General features: G+C 39.6%; 1 pseudogene across 1 annotated transcript in view; it reads left to right on the plus strand.

Moving 5' to 3' along the window:
* Nucleotides 1-6,268, plus strand: part of LOC309667135 (small ribosomal subunit protein uS5 pseudogene) — a 97,497-nt pseudogene extending 91,229 nt beyond the window's left edge. The window contains exon 6 of the transcript XR_014268485.1: nucleotides 233-6,268. The product of XR_014268485.1 is annotated as a small ribosomal subunit protein uS5 pseudogene (transcript). The remainder of the gene's footprint in view (nucleotides 1-232) is intronic.
* The last annotated feature ends 7,358 nt before the right edge of the window (nucleotides 6,269-13,626 follow it).

The following is a 13,626-nucleotide window of genomic DNA, read 5'->3' on the forward strand; positions in this document are numbered from 1 at the left end:
CCACGGAGCAACTAGGCCCGTGAGCCACAACTACTGAGCCTGCGCGTCTGGAGCCTGTGCTCCGCAACAAGAGAGGCCACGATAGTGAGAGGCCCGCGCACCGCGATGAAGAGTGGCCCCCACTTGCCGCAACTGGAGAAAGCCCTCGCACAGAAACGAAGACCCAACACAGTCATAAATGAATAAATAAATAAATAAAAGAACGTGAATTTCTTAAAAAAAAAAAAAAAAGGTACTAAAATATAAAACTTTTTCCTTTAAAAATTTTTTATTATTTATAAAACATACAGAGGTGAGTCACAACATAAACTTACTAAAAACTGATTTTTGTGTCCTAATGTTTAATAAATAATACTTTATTAATGTGATATCTTGATTGATCATAAGATTTTTCTGGCTTGCTTGTCTGCAAATTCATTATGGTAGGCCATCATGATACTTTTAGCAACTTCATTTTCAATGTAATTGAAAGCTACACCAGGTGGTCTTGGTAAATGCCAGATGGCAAATAATTTTTGATAATTTTAAAATTTGAAAAGGACTTTTCTGCTGATGCAACTGTTACTGGAGCTATTAAGAGTATTTTATAGAAAAAAAGGCATTATACAGACTATGAAAACATTGGGCTAAGTTTCTGATAAATTATTTTGAAATATATCTTTTAATTTGTATAGAGCTAATAATTCAGATGGAATAATTTTTCTAAAAAGACAACTCTGCATATACATCAGTTTCATTTAAGCCTGAATTTCATTGTAAATGAAAATTTATGCAATGGAATTTTAATGTTTCCTCTGACATTTCCTGTAATTGTAACAGTCATAAGAAATTGAAAGTGGTTTTCTGATTTGTATAAATTCAAGATGGCTGTCTATGCATTCTATAATTGTCTTCAATTAAAAGGAAAAATTAATTTAAAATTGTCTTCTTTCTTAATAATTTGTTCACCTGAAGCTTTGTATGAAAACAGTATTCTTTTCTGTTAAATGTGACAATGTTTAAATTCAGTTTTTATTTGTAAACTCTTAGAATTGTTAAAAAAACAAAATTCAACTAAGTAAATTTAAAGATCTAACTGACTTTATTCAATAATTCATGAATTGGGCTGCATTCCATCTAGCAAATAGAAAGGAGCTCCCTCTGAAGAGCTGTACAAAATGAAAGGCTTTTATAGGCAGAAGGGGGTGGGAAAAGGAAGTTTCTAGCAAAGAGTGGATGTTTCATGCCAAGTCACCTTCCTATAGGGGATGGATGGGGTCTCTAGGGCAAATTACCTTACTAGTGCTGACCAGGTAATTTGAAAGGTTACATACCTGGGAGAGGCTGAAACTGCAGTTAGGTTAGGCATTAAATCTTGGTTTGCTCACATAGGACTTAGCACAAGTGACTCCATTTTGGGCCTGTGTTCTCTTTTTTAACAGAATCTAAACTCACTGAAGTGAGTTTAATAACTCTCATATATGTTTTATTACAATATCCATGTGTACACTTTCATTTTATAATAATTTGTAATAATTTGTTGACAGTGTTTATTGCCAGATCACTGGCAGTTTCTGTCTGGGTACTCAGGCCAGAGAGTTAGTATTTATGTAGATGCTGCCACCTCTGCTTTCTGTGCTGCTGCTACCACCATCACCAATACCAGTCTGGACCCAGACCCTGGCCCAGGCATAGGCAAGTGTGCTGGGCTGTCAGACCAATTGCTCAACACCCAGGCTGTCTGCTATGCCCACAGGTCTGAACCTGTGTCTGCATGTGCTGCCTCCTTTCTCCCCAAGTGTATCTCCCTTACCCAAAGGACTACTTTATTGTCCTGTTGAACTTCACTTACAAAACACAAGTTCAAAGATAAAATTAAGTATAAGGCCTTTCTGAGAGTGAGGCCCAGAGGCCCATGAAGCAGCCCTGCATGTTTTACTAGTGTTCTAATTTCACTTAATTTATGCTATGCTATTGCTAGGTAAGCAATCCAATCCCCAAATTCTCTTCTTGAGAGTCTGTTTACTGAAAAAGGAATATATGACCAGTGTTTGTGAAGACTGGGTCTTGTAGGAAATAGATGTCAAGAAGGAATTAGGAGCACAATAGATTTATTTAGGGCAATGTCTGTGAAAGATAAAAGGAGGGGGAACAGGAGTAGACAAGGAAAACCTTCAGACCCAGTGATTCCTTTAGAAATCAAGTAGCCTTAATCTAGATATTATAAAAATATTAAACTAAATTTTTTAAAAAAGCCCTTAATTAAAGAAAATTAAAATAAGGTTTTCTAATTTTTTTTTTTAATTTCAAAAGAACTTTCAGGCATAAATAGTCATGTTTCAATGTAAATTTATAAAATTCATTTCAGAACTTCTCATAAAACTTTAAAAAACATTTTAGGGGCTTCCCTGGTGGCGCAGTGGTTGAGAATCTGCCTGCCAATGCAGGGGACACGGGTTCGAGCCCTGGTCTGGGAAGATCCCACATGCCGCGGAGCAACTAGGCCCATGGGCCACAACTGCTGAGCCTGCACATATGGAGCCTGTGCCCTGCAACGAGAGGCCGTGACAGAGAGAGGCCCACGCACCGCGATGAAGAGTGGCCCCCGCTTGCCACAACTAGAGAAAGCCCTCGCATAGAAACGAAGACCCAACACAGTCAAAATAAATAAATTAATTAAAAAAAAAACATTTTAAGTTCAAATATAAAAGCAGATAGATAACTTATGAATTAAAAAAATACCTCTGCAAGAATATACAATGGAGAAAAGACAGTCTCTTCAGCAAGTAGTATTGGGAAAGCTGGACAGCCGATGTAAATCAAAGAAGTTAGAACACACCCTCACACCATACACAAAAATAAACTCAAAATGGCTTAAAAACTTAAGTATAAGACATGACACCATAAATCTTCTAGAAGAGAACATAGGCAAAACATTCTCTGATATGAATTGTACCAATGTTTTCTTAGGTCAGTCTCCCAAGGCAACAGAAATGAAAGCAAAAATAAACAAAATGGGACCTAATCAAACTTACAGGCTTTTGCACAGCAAAGGAAACCATAAACAAAAATGAAAAGATAACCTTCGGACTGGGAGAAAATATTTGCAAATGATGCAACTGACAAGGGTTTAATTTCCAAAATATATAAACAGATCATACAACTCAATAACAAAAAAAACACAACCCAATCAAAAAATGGGCAGAAGAAATAAAAAGATATTTGTCCAAAGAAGACATACAGATGGCCACAAGGCACATGAAAAGATGCTCAATATCACTAATAATTAGAGAAATGCAAATCAGAACTACAATGAGGTACCACTTCACACTGGTCAGAATGGCCATCATTAAAAAGTCTACAAATAAAATATGCTGGACAGGGTGTGGAGAAAAGGGAACCCTCCTACACTGTTGGTGGGGATGTAAATTGGTGCAGCCACTATGGAAAATATTATGGAAGTTCCTTAAAAATCTAAAAACAGAGTTGCCATATGATCCTGCAGTCCCACCCTTGGGCATGTATCTGGAGAAAACTCTAATTCGAAAAGATACATGCACCCCAATGTTCATAGTAGCACTATTTGCAATAGCCAAGACATGGAAGCAACCTAAATGTCCATCGACAGATGAATGGATAAAGAAGATGTGGTATAGCTTCTTCGCTCTAAAAATACCAAATGGTGGATGACGGCAGTGCTGCGGGAGGGCCCAGAGGCCCCGGGGCCCTGGAGTCGGAGGCCCCAGTGTCTTCCGCAGAGGCTTTGGTAGCAGCGTCTGGGCCCGGGGTTGTGGCCTGGGTCTCGGTGGGGGCAGAGACTGCAGAGCTCATGGAGGCAAGGCTGAGGACAAGGAGCCACAAGGAGTGGCTCACCGTCACCAAGCTGGGCTGCCTGGTCAAGGACATGAAGATCAAGTCCCTGAAGATCTATCTCTTCTCTCTGTCCATCAAGGAATCTGAGATCATTGACTTTTTCTTGGGGGCATCCCTCAAGGATGAGGTTTTGAAGATTATGCGTGTGCAAAATCACACCCGTGCTGGCTAGCGGACCAGGTTCAAGGTATTTGTCGCCATTGGGAATTACAATGGACATGTTGGTTTGGGTGTCAAGTGCTGTAAGGAGGTAGCCACTGCCACCCATGAGGCCATCATTCTGGCCAAGCTCTCCATCGTCCATGTGTGGCGATGCTACTGAGGGAACAAGATCAGCCAAGCCCCATACCGTCCCTTGCAGGGTCACTGGCCACTGTGGCTCTGTGCTGGTGCGCCTCATCCCTGCTCCCAGGGGCAGTGGCATCATCTCAGCCCCTGTGCGCAAGGAGCTACTGATGATGGCCAGAATTAATGACTGCTACACCTCTGCCAGGAGCTGCACCACCACACTAGGCAACTTCACCAAGGCCACTTTTTTTTTTTAATTTTTAAAAAATTTATTTATTTATTTATTTTTGGCCGCATTGGGTCTTTGCTGCTGTGTGCGGGCCTTCTCTATTTGCGGCTAGTGGGGGCCACCCTTCATTGCAGTGCACGGGCCTCTCATTGTGGTGGCTTCTCCTGCTGCAGAGCACAGGCCCCAGGCGCGAGGGCTCCAGCAGTTGTAGCATGTGGGCTCAGTAGTTGTGGCTCATGGGCCTAGTTGCTCCGCGGCATGTGGGATCTTCCCGGACCAGGGCTCGAACCCATGTCCCCTGCATTGGCAGGCAGACTCTCAACCACTGTGCCACGAGGGAAGCCCACCTTTTTTTTTTTTTTTAAACACTTACTTATTTGGCTGTGCTGGGTCTTTTAGTTGTGGCACGCGGGATCTTTTTTGCTGCAGTGCGTGGGATCTAGTTCCCTGACTAGGGATCGAACCCAGGCCCCCTGCATTGGGAGCGCAGAGTCTTAGCCACTGGAACACCAGGGAAGTGCCTCTCTCTTTCCTTTAAAGTGCTGAAATATATTATTGGACATGTACTAAGTACTAACACTTGCTGGGCTCTTTGGCAATTATGAACGCAATTCATAACTGTAAAATACTTACAATTCATAATGGCAATTATGGTTGATTTATGCATCTCTTTAGCAAAAACTTCTTGAATTCCCACTTGGTATTAGGCAAAGTACAAGCTACCAGGAATTCCATAGTAAATAAAGTATGCTCCTCGCCATTCCCCAAAGTACTTGCAATCTAGTGGGAGATACACACACTGGTCAGCAATAGTTACTTCCCCTTCAGCCCTTGCACCCAGAATGAGACAAGAAGAGCAAGCCTGAGCCCAATCTGCAGCCTGAAGCTTGATGCAGAGCTGAGGCAACCTAGATCAGCTAAACCATAGTGGGCCTGCAGACCAGTAAGCATGAGAATAAATGCTTATTGTTGGTAAATTTATGGTGTGGTTTATTATGCAGCATATTGTAGTAAAAGTCTGGCTAATGCATATTCTGCAGTTTCTTTTTTCATCATTCTTTCTTGCATCTCAGATCCATGTGTGCTTAATTTCAGCCTAGTGTGCCCTTTAGAAGATCTTGAGTGTCTTTGAGTGGAAAATTCTCTGAGTTTACACTTGGTTAGAGAATTGTTTATCACGTGTTCTTTTTTTTTTTTTTAGATTTATTTAAGAGTTCCTTCTCTTTCCCCCATAAAACACACACAAAACACTTCTGAAAATCAGCAAACAATCAAAGTCACCCGAAGGGTTTTTGTTTTTTGAATTTTATTTATTTATTTTTTATACAGCAGGTTCTTATTACTTATCTATTTTATACATATTAGTGTATATATGTCAATCCCAATCTCCCAATTCATCCCCCCCCATCACTTGTTCTTAAAATACAATTTTTGGGTAAATAAGTGTAAGTTGACTATTATTTGTTCTTAAAAGAATAAAGATATTCTTTTGTCTTTGACTTTAGTTGTTGCGTTAAGTCAACTATTAGTATAATTATTGTCCGCTTGTAGGAAATCTCTCTTCTCCCTAGCTATTTTCATATATTCTCTTTGTCTTTGGCATTCTGAAGTTTCATTATGACATGAATAAGTATGGATTTTGACTAGGCATAGATTCTTTTTATTCTACCTAAAATTTATTGGGATTCTTGGACATGTAGATTAATGTCTATGGTAGGCAGATTAATAAACCCTCAAAGATGTCCATGTCCTAATCTTCAGAACCTATGAATATGTTAGGTTACCTGACAAAGATGGATTAAGGTTGCAGATGAAAATAAGATTGCTAATTAGATGACTTTAAAATAGAGAGATGATCTTGGATTATCCAGGTGGGCCCAATATAATCACAAAGGTCCTTCATTATGGAAAAGGGAGGCAGAAAAGGAAGGGTCAGAAATGATGTGATATGAGAAAAACTTGACCTGCTGTTGCTGGTTTTGAAGATGGAGGAAGAGGGCCAGGAACCAAGGAATATAGGCAGCTTCTAGAAACTGCAAAGGTCAAGGAAACAGGTGTTCTACTAGAGACTCCAAAAAGGAACACAGACCTGCCAACATCTTGATTTTAGCCCAGTGAGACTTGAATTGGACTTCTCACCTACAGAATTGTAAGATAATAAATTTGTGTTGTCTTAAGCCATTAAGTTATGGTAACTTGTTACATTGTGGTAGGAAACTAACAGTTTCTTTCACCAATTCTGGAAAAATTTCAGCCATTATCACTTTAATATTGCCTCTTCATTCTTTTCTTCTGGAACTCTGATTCAACATATATCAACCCTTTTACTCAATCTTTCATGGCTTGTAATCTTGCTTTCATATTTGCTCTCTATTACATTCTGGGTAATTTCTTTAGATCTATTTCCCAGTGTACTAATTCTCTTTTCAGCTACATTTCTAATGATGTTCAACCCGTTCATTAAAATTTTCACTTCAACAATTATATATTTCATTTCTAGAGGTCTTATTTGGTTCCTTTGCAAATTGACTGGTCATTTTTTAACAACCTCTTGTTTCTTACTCAAATTTTCAACCTTATCTTTTATTTCTTTAAAGATGTTAAACATATTTATTTTATATTCTGTAACAATTCTAATATCTGAAGCTTTTCTGAAATTGCTTCTAATTCATCATACCTTTTTTTCTTGTGTTTTATAAATTGACTAAAAGCTCATGGTTCCTTTACATTATCTGTGGGAAATGTTTGAGGCCTGAGTTGAAGGGTGTTCTCTAGAGAGGATTTTCTTTTGCTTATACTAGCTGTCTATGGGTACTACCAACCTAGGACCAATTTAAAATAAAATTTCAGCATAAAGTGTTTGGGGCCACCTAGACATTAAGAACTGTGAAAGGTCTGAGATTTTACCTGCCACAGTTAGCCTGCCACAGTTGCATGGATTTTAGCAGAAGACATGCTACTCTTGTGACAGAGACTAAGGACAGATTATTACTCAAACCAATAACAGTAGCTAGAGTGTCAGCATTTGTGTTGGTTCCCCAAGTCCCAATTCCCACAGGGCACACAAAGCCGGCTAGGTGACATCTATATGTGCAGTAGATCTCACTACAGGAAAGGAACACAGAACTTACAGAACATGGATATTTTATAATGGGCAGTAAGCATGCCTGCCTTTTTTCCCAGAGATACATTATGGCTATCTTCCAAGGTTGTAAGCAAATCTGTCTCCAGAGGGAGGTGCCATCATTATCCTCCAAGACTGCTCACTATATAAACTGTTGAAAAGACAGTCAGTACCTCTGCTCACAAGATGTGCTGAAACTTGACAGAGTCATGAAGAATTATCTCCTAACAAGAGGTAGTTGAATTGGGCCACAAATCTTTGCTTGTATTTGCAAATTATTTGGGTAGCTTTTCCCTCCCTTCTATCTAGAGCCAAGGTCAAGACAGGTAAGGTGTCCTAGTTTGTTTGTGAGGATCTCCTATTAGACTCCCTACCTTGGCTGGGGTCTTGGCCTTGTTTCCTGTTCCCATATCCTTCATGGCCATTAGAACTCTAGTTCAAGGTCACCAGAATTTAGAAGATACCCTCCACCCCCCAGAAAATCTTCCTTTTGTGCTTGTTTTCCTCTCCAAATTCCTGCTTTCACTTGGCTTTTGGCCTCTGAATGTTCCTTAACTTTTTGCTAGCTCAGTAATGTATTTGAACAGATGTTTCTCATGTTCTATGCAGGTTTGTGTATGTGTGTGTGTGTGTGTGTGTGTGTGTGTGTGTGTGTGAGGGTTATTCTGTGTCTCTAATCTCCCATACTGCCAGGGTGGCTGAAATGGAGGGAAGATAATAATGATTGGAGCTTTGGGTATCATGAGTCATCTGTATGAATGCTGGAGTCATCTGTATGAATGCTGGAGTCATCCAGAAATCTGGCAGGCTTAGAAAAGAATATACTTAACCAACATGATTAGGAAATGAGGCTTTTTAGTTGACTAGATTTTTCCTCTAGTTATCTGAAGAATCGTCTGCTTTGGGAGTAATACCACCCCACTTAAGGCTGTTATACACAGGAAGCAAAGCCTCAGGATTCTCTAAGTTGTATATAGTCACTGCACACAGTTGTGAAACAGGAGGGAAGGGGGCAGGGCACTACCTTTAAAAGAATGACACAGCCATTGAGGATAAGACATAAACTGGTTAGAACTGATTTGGCCCAAGATGGCGGAAGATTTGACCTTCAGTAGACCTTGAGCCTCATTATATGCTCATTGTAATACATTAGCATGCTAAATGACACACCCACAGGTGCCATGACAGTTACAAGGCCGACCATAAAAGGCCAAAAAGTGGGCGGTGGCCCAATACCCACGGGGAAATCTCCGTGCCTTCTCCAAAATAGTTGGAATAATTCTCCCACTTGTTAGCCTATGAAATTACCCAGCCCATAAAAATGGCCCACACTCTTGTCTATGGAGTGTGTATCTCCCTGAATAAACCTGCTTTCCCACTTAGTTCTCAGGGAAGAGTCCCCTTGCCTGCCTGCTTGTATCCCTCACAAGTGTCCTATATTAATAAATCTACTTGCCTATCATTTTGCCTCTCACTGAATTCCTTCTGTGCTGAGACATAAAGAACCTGAGCTTCAGGACTTCCCTGGTGGCGCAGTGGTTAAGAATTCGCCCGCCAATGCAGGGGACATGGGTTCGAGCCCTGGTCTGGGAAGATCGCACATGCCATGGAACAACTAAGCCCGTGTGCCACACTACTGAGACTGCGCTCTAGAGCCTGCAAGCCACAACTACTGAGCCTATGTGCCACAACTACTGAAGCCCACGCGCCTACAGCCCAGGCTCCGCAACAAGAGAAGCCACCGCAATAAGAAGCATGTGCACCCCAACAAAGAGTAGCCCCCGCTCGCCACAACTAGAGAAAGCCTGTGCGCAGCAACGAAGACCCAACACAGCCAAAAAAAAAATATATATATATATATAAATTAAAAAAAAAAAAAAAAAAAAGAACCTGAGCTTCAGTAAGTCCGGACACCACGTGAAAAAAAAAAAAAAGACGTGGGCTTGAGTCCCAGCCCGTGGGCTCAAGTCCCAGTCTGACTTTTGGCTACGTTCGAATCCCATGTGAGAGGTGTGATTGGGTTTGAGTCCCATTGTGAGACTAAGTGTGAGGTTTCAGCTGCATTCGTTGATTATATTGTTGGCAATTTTAGAAATGCTGTGTCTGTTCAATTTCATACCTTTGCCATAGTAACTACTTAGATGGCTGTGGTGTTAACACACTCTGAGAATCTGCTACTCAGTGTGGCCCAGGATCAGCAGCAGCAGCATCAGCACCAACTGCGTGCAGTTAGAAATGCAGACGCTCAGGCCCTTCCCCAGCCCTACTGAATCCGAATCTGCATTTTAACCAGATCCTCAGGTGGTTCATCTGCACGTTAATGTTTGAGAAGTACTGCCCTAGAAAAATGCTTTCAAGGTGCAGTTGCTGATGACTCTAGCAGTAATAAAATTCAGAGCTGGTTATAATACAATGGAGAAAGCATGATTTAAAGAATCAGAATTGGAGGTCCACTCCTAAATAACAGTGTGACAGCAAATCACTTAACATATCTAAATGTAGGATCTTATTTCACAAGATTGTTAAAGGGATAAAAAGATAATGTATGTTAAAAAGTGCCTATGACAGTGCCTATCACATGGTAGGTATGCAGTAATGCTAGTTTATTTACTTTCCTTTTTCATGTCTTGCCTGGAGAGAATAAAATAACTTTTCCCTGTATCACTCAAGTGTGTAGGAGACACCATTTTTATAAATCCATGAGAAATGATAGGTATTAAAATAATGACCAGTTGTTCATGAATAGGTAAGATATAAATTATAAAAGTTTCCATAAAGAATGAAATAGTTAATGAGACACATACAGAAAAGTTTAAATTAAAACAAATTAGAATCAGTGAAAGAATAGGAAAACACCTACCACATAGCCTAATGCAGTTACTATAGGCGAGTTTGAAATATTAACACTGAGCTTCCTAATCACCAAATCAAAAAGGAAAACTCAGTAAATTACATAAGGAAATTATTCCAGAGACAATTTCTTTGGTATTAAGGTCCAAAAGGAATGTATCACATAGGTCCTTTTCCAAGGAGCATCAAACAATTTAATGGGATATATTTCAAGGGTGCAATTAGAAAGTAGTTGTTAGGATAATGAAAATGTGACTTTTAAGGGGTCTATGGTTCTTTATACTTGCAGACTAAATACAGATGGAATATAGACTGAGTTTTTTCTTCTTCCTTAATTACTAAAACCCAGCAGAGGCTGAAAAAAATTCTTAATAAGCTCTTTAGAAATGGATTATCTCTAATTCTTGGAAGACTTAATTTACACAATCAGAGGAATATTTTATGTATCAGTTACAGATAGGGATGTTAAAACTTCAGCCAGAATTCTTCTAATCTCTATAGAAGGCATGTAGACAACTGGAAGAAAATATTCTTTTGTACCTACCAATAGGGACCAACCCTTCATCAGCTTATAAATATTATTAACTTACTCTTCCCATGAGCTTCACTCTCAGTAAAATACATGAAGATGTATATAGATATTTAAAACCTCCGAACTTAAGCCAGTTGATATCTTATGTTTTATTATGATTTTAAAATGAAAATATTAGCATAGAATTCCTATGAATTCCCTAACAGTTTAAAACAAAAATGTATGATCAGAAATGTTTGGGAGATACCCTATATGAAAAATATTATGGCAAATTATCCATAGTCCATAAACTATTGTGAGGTTTTTTGTTTTTTTGTTGTTGTTTACTCCACACTATAAATGGATATCCCTTTTTATTAATACAAATTAGATCTATACCATTCTTTTAAATGGCTGCAGTGTAATCCACTGAAGGGATATGCTATTATTTATTTAACCATTATTTAAACGGTTTCTAACTTTTATCATAAAAACCATAGTCACGTTCATCTTTGTACATATAACTTTGCACACCTGCCTGATTCTTTTCTTTTTTTTCCAGTTAAGTTAGTGCTTTATTTCTTCATTCTCCGCAGAATACTGATTCTGTAACACTGAATACAGTCTGATATGTATCATTACAACAAAACTTTCTCTTTATGAAAGATTAGCAAAAATACATCAGCAAGGATATAACTAGTGCATTTACTAAAACATATCATAATCATAAAACCAAATGATCACACACAATAATCTTCACATATGACATACCATTGATATTGTTCCTGTTCAACAAATTTTGGATTTCATCCTTATTATGTTTCAGTACTCTTTTTGATTTATTTTAGGTTCAACTAATAAAGAAGTAACATTTCAGAAGCGTTAAGACTGATTAGTATCATTGCTTACGTATATTAATCACCTGCCAAAGACACTAGCTTGCCTGATTTTTTTTTAAATTGAAGTATAGTTGATTTAAATATTGTCTTAGTTTCAGGTGTACAGCACAGTGATTCAGTTTGCAGCCAAAGGGTGCAAAAAGGGGTAGTGACGTGACAGCATTGGAGAAGAGGAAGGAAAATACCAGAGGAAATGACAGAGCAAAATGAATGAAAAATACCCACACCCAGTCACATCCCTATGAAAGGTTATATCTTCAAGATTACAGAACAGATGCTAAACATTTCTATGGAAAAAATCGGACACTTAAAAAGGGGTAAAACAGTCTTATAACACATCTGAACCACTGAATGTTAGAAAGTAGTGGGGGTAATGCCTTCATGGTTCTGAGAAAAATTCATTTTTAACTTGGAATTGTATACGCAGACAAAAAAAATAATCAAATATAAGAATGTGGAAAGCAACCAATCTAATCCTTGCTCATTGAGGAGCTCATAGACTACCTGGGAAGAAAGACAGATAAACATGATATGCATAAGATAAGCAAAGTGCAGAGAGGTCACACAGGATGTTACCAGTATGGATGAGGGGCACCCAACCTAGTCTGGGGGAGGGAAGAAAAGACTTCCTGAAAGAGATGATCCTGAGTTGAGCCTTAAACCATGAGGAAACAACTTAGTAAATCTCTTCAATAAATTTCCTTGACTTAGATACGGCTGTTAAGAGAAATTTTATCCATATTCAAACTTGACTTCCACATAGCTTATAAACTGGTCATGACTAAGGGCATAAGCATTAAAAAAGTCATTACTTTGCCTACTAATCCCATCACATATGCAGTGTGATATGCAAGATTTGCAGCTCAGTGCTCCTCACGACTAACCCATTGGAAGCTGGGCGAACCGACCTTTCCTTTTTTTAAAAATAAATTTATTTATTTATTTATTTTTGGCTGCATTGGGTCTTCGTTGTTGCGTGTGGGTTTTCTCTGGTTGCGTCGAGCGGGGGCTACTCTTTGTTGTGGTGCGGGGGCTTCTTATTGCGGTGGCTTCTCTCGTTGCGGAGCACGGGCTCTAGGTGTGCGGGCTTCAGTAGTTGCAGCACGCGGGCTCAGTAGTTGTGGCTCGTGGGCTCTAGAGCACAGGCTCAGTCGTTGTGGCGCGCGGGTTTAGTTGCTCTGCAGCACATGGGATCTTCCCGGACCAGGGCTTGAACCCGTGTCCCCTACATTGGCAGGCGGATTCTTAACCACTGCACCACCAGGGAAATCCGACCTTTCCTTTTGACTTGAACAAACTGTTGAAACCATCACTTTATTCGTTCATTCTCTACCTATGTCAAATAAACTCATTTTTTAAATGTTTAGATCAAACTTTTCAAATTCCTTACTGGCATGTGATTAGGCCTTATTAATTTGTGGGTGGTTATCATTTATTTGTTTTTTTGTTTAACACCTAGGGCAGGCTGCATTCTGGTGTCAGGGAACAATTCATGCTATAGTGGGGCTAAGAAGTTTAAAGAATGAAAGGATAGGGACTTCCCTGGTGGCACAGTGGTTAAGAATCCGCCTGCCAATGCAGGGGACACGGGTTCAAGCCCTGGTCCGGGAAGATTCCCACGTGCCGCGGAGCAACTAAACCCGTGCGCCACAACTACTAAGCCTGTACTCTAGAGCCCACGAGCCACAACTATTGAAACCCGCGCACCTAGAGCCTGTGCTCTGCAGAGAAGCCACCGCAGTGAGAAGTCTGTGCACCGCAACGACGAGCAGCCCACGCTCGCTGCAATTAGAGAAAGCCCGCGTGCGGCAACAAAGACCCAACGCAGCCAAAATAAATAAATAAATTTTAAAAATCAAATTATTTAAAAGAA

The sequence above is a fragment of the Balaenoptera physalus genome, assembly GCF_965194825.1.
Source record: "Balaenoptera physalus genome assembly, chromosome: 9".
Taxonomy (NCBI): Eukaryota; Metazoa; Chordata; class Mammalia; order Artiodactyla; family Balaenopteridae; genus Balaenoptera; species Balaenoptera physalus.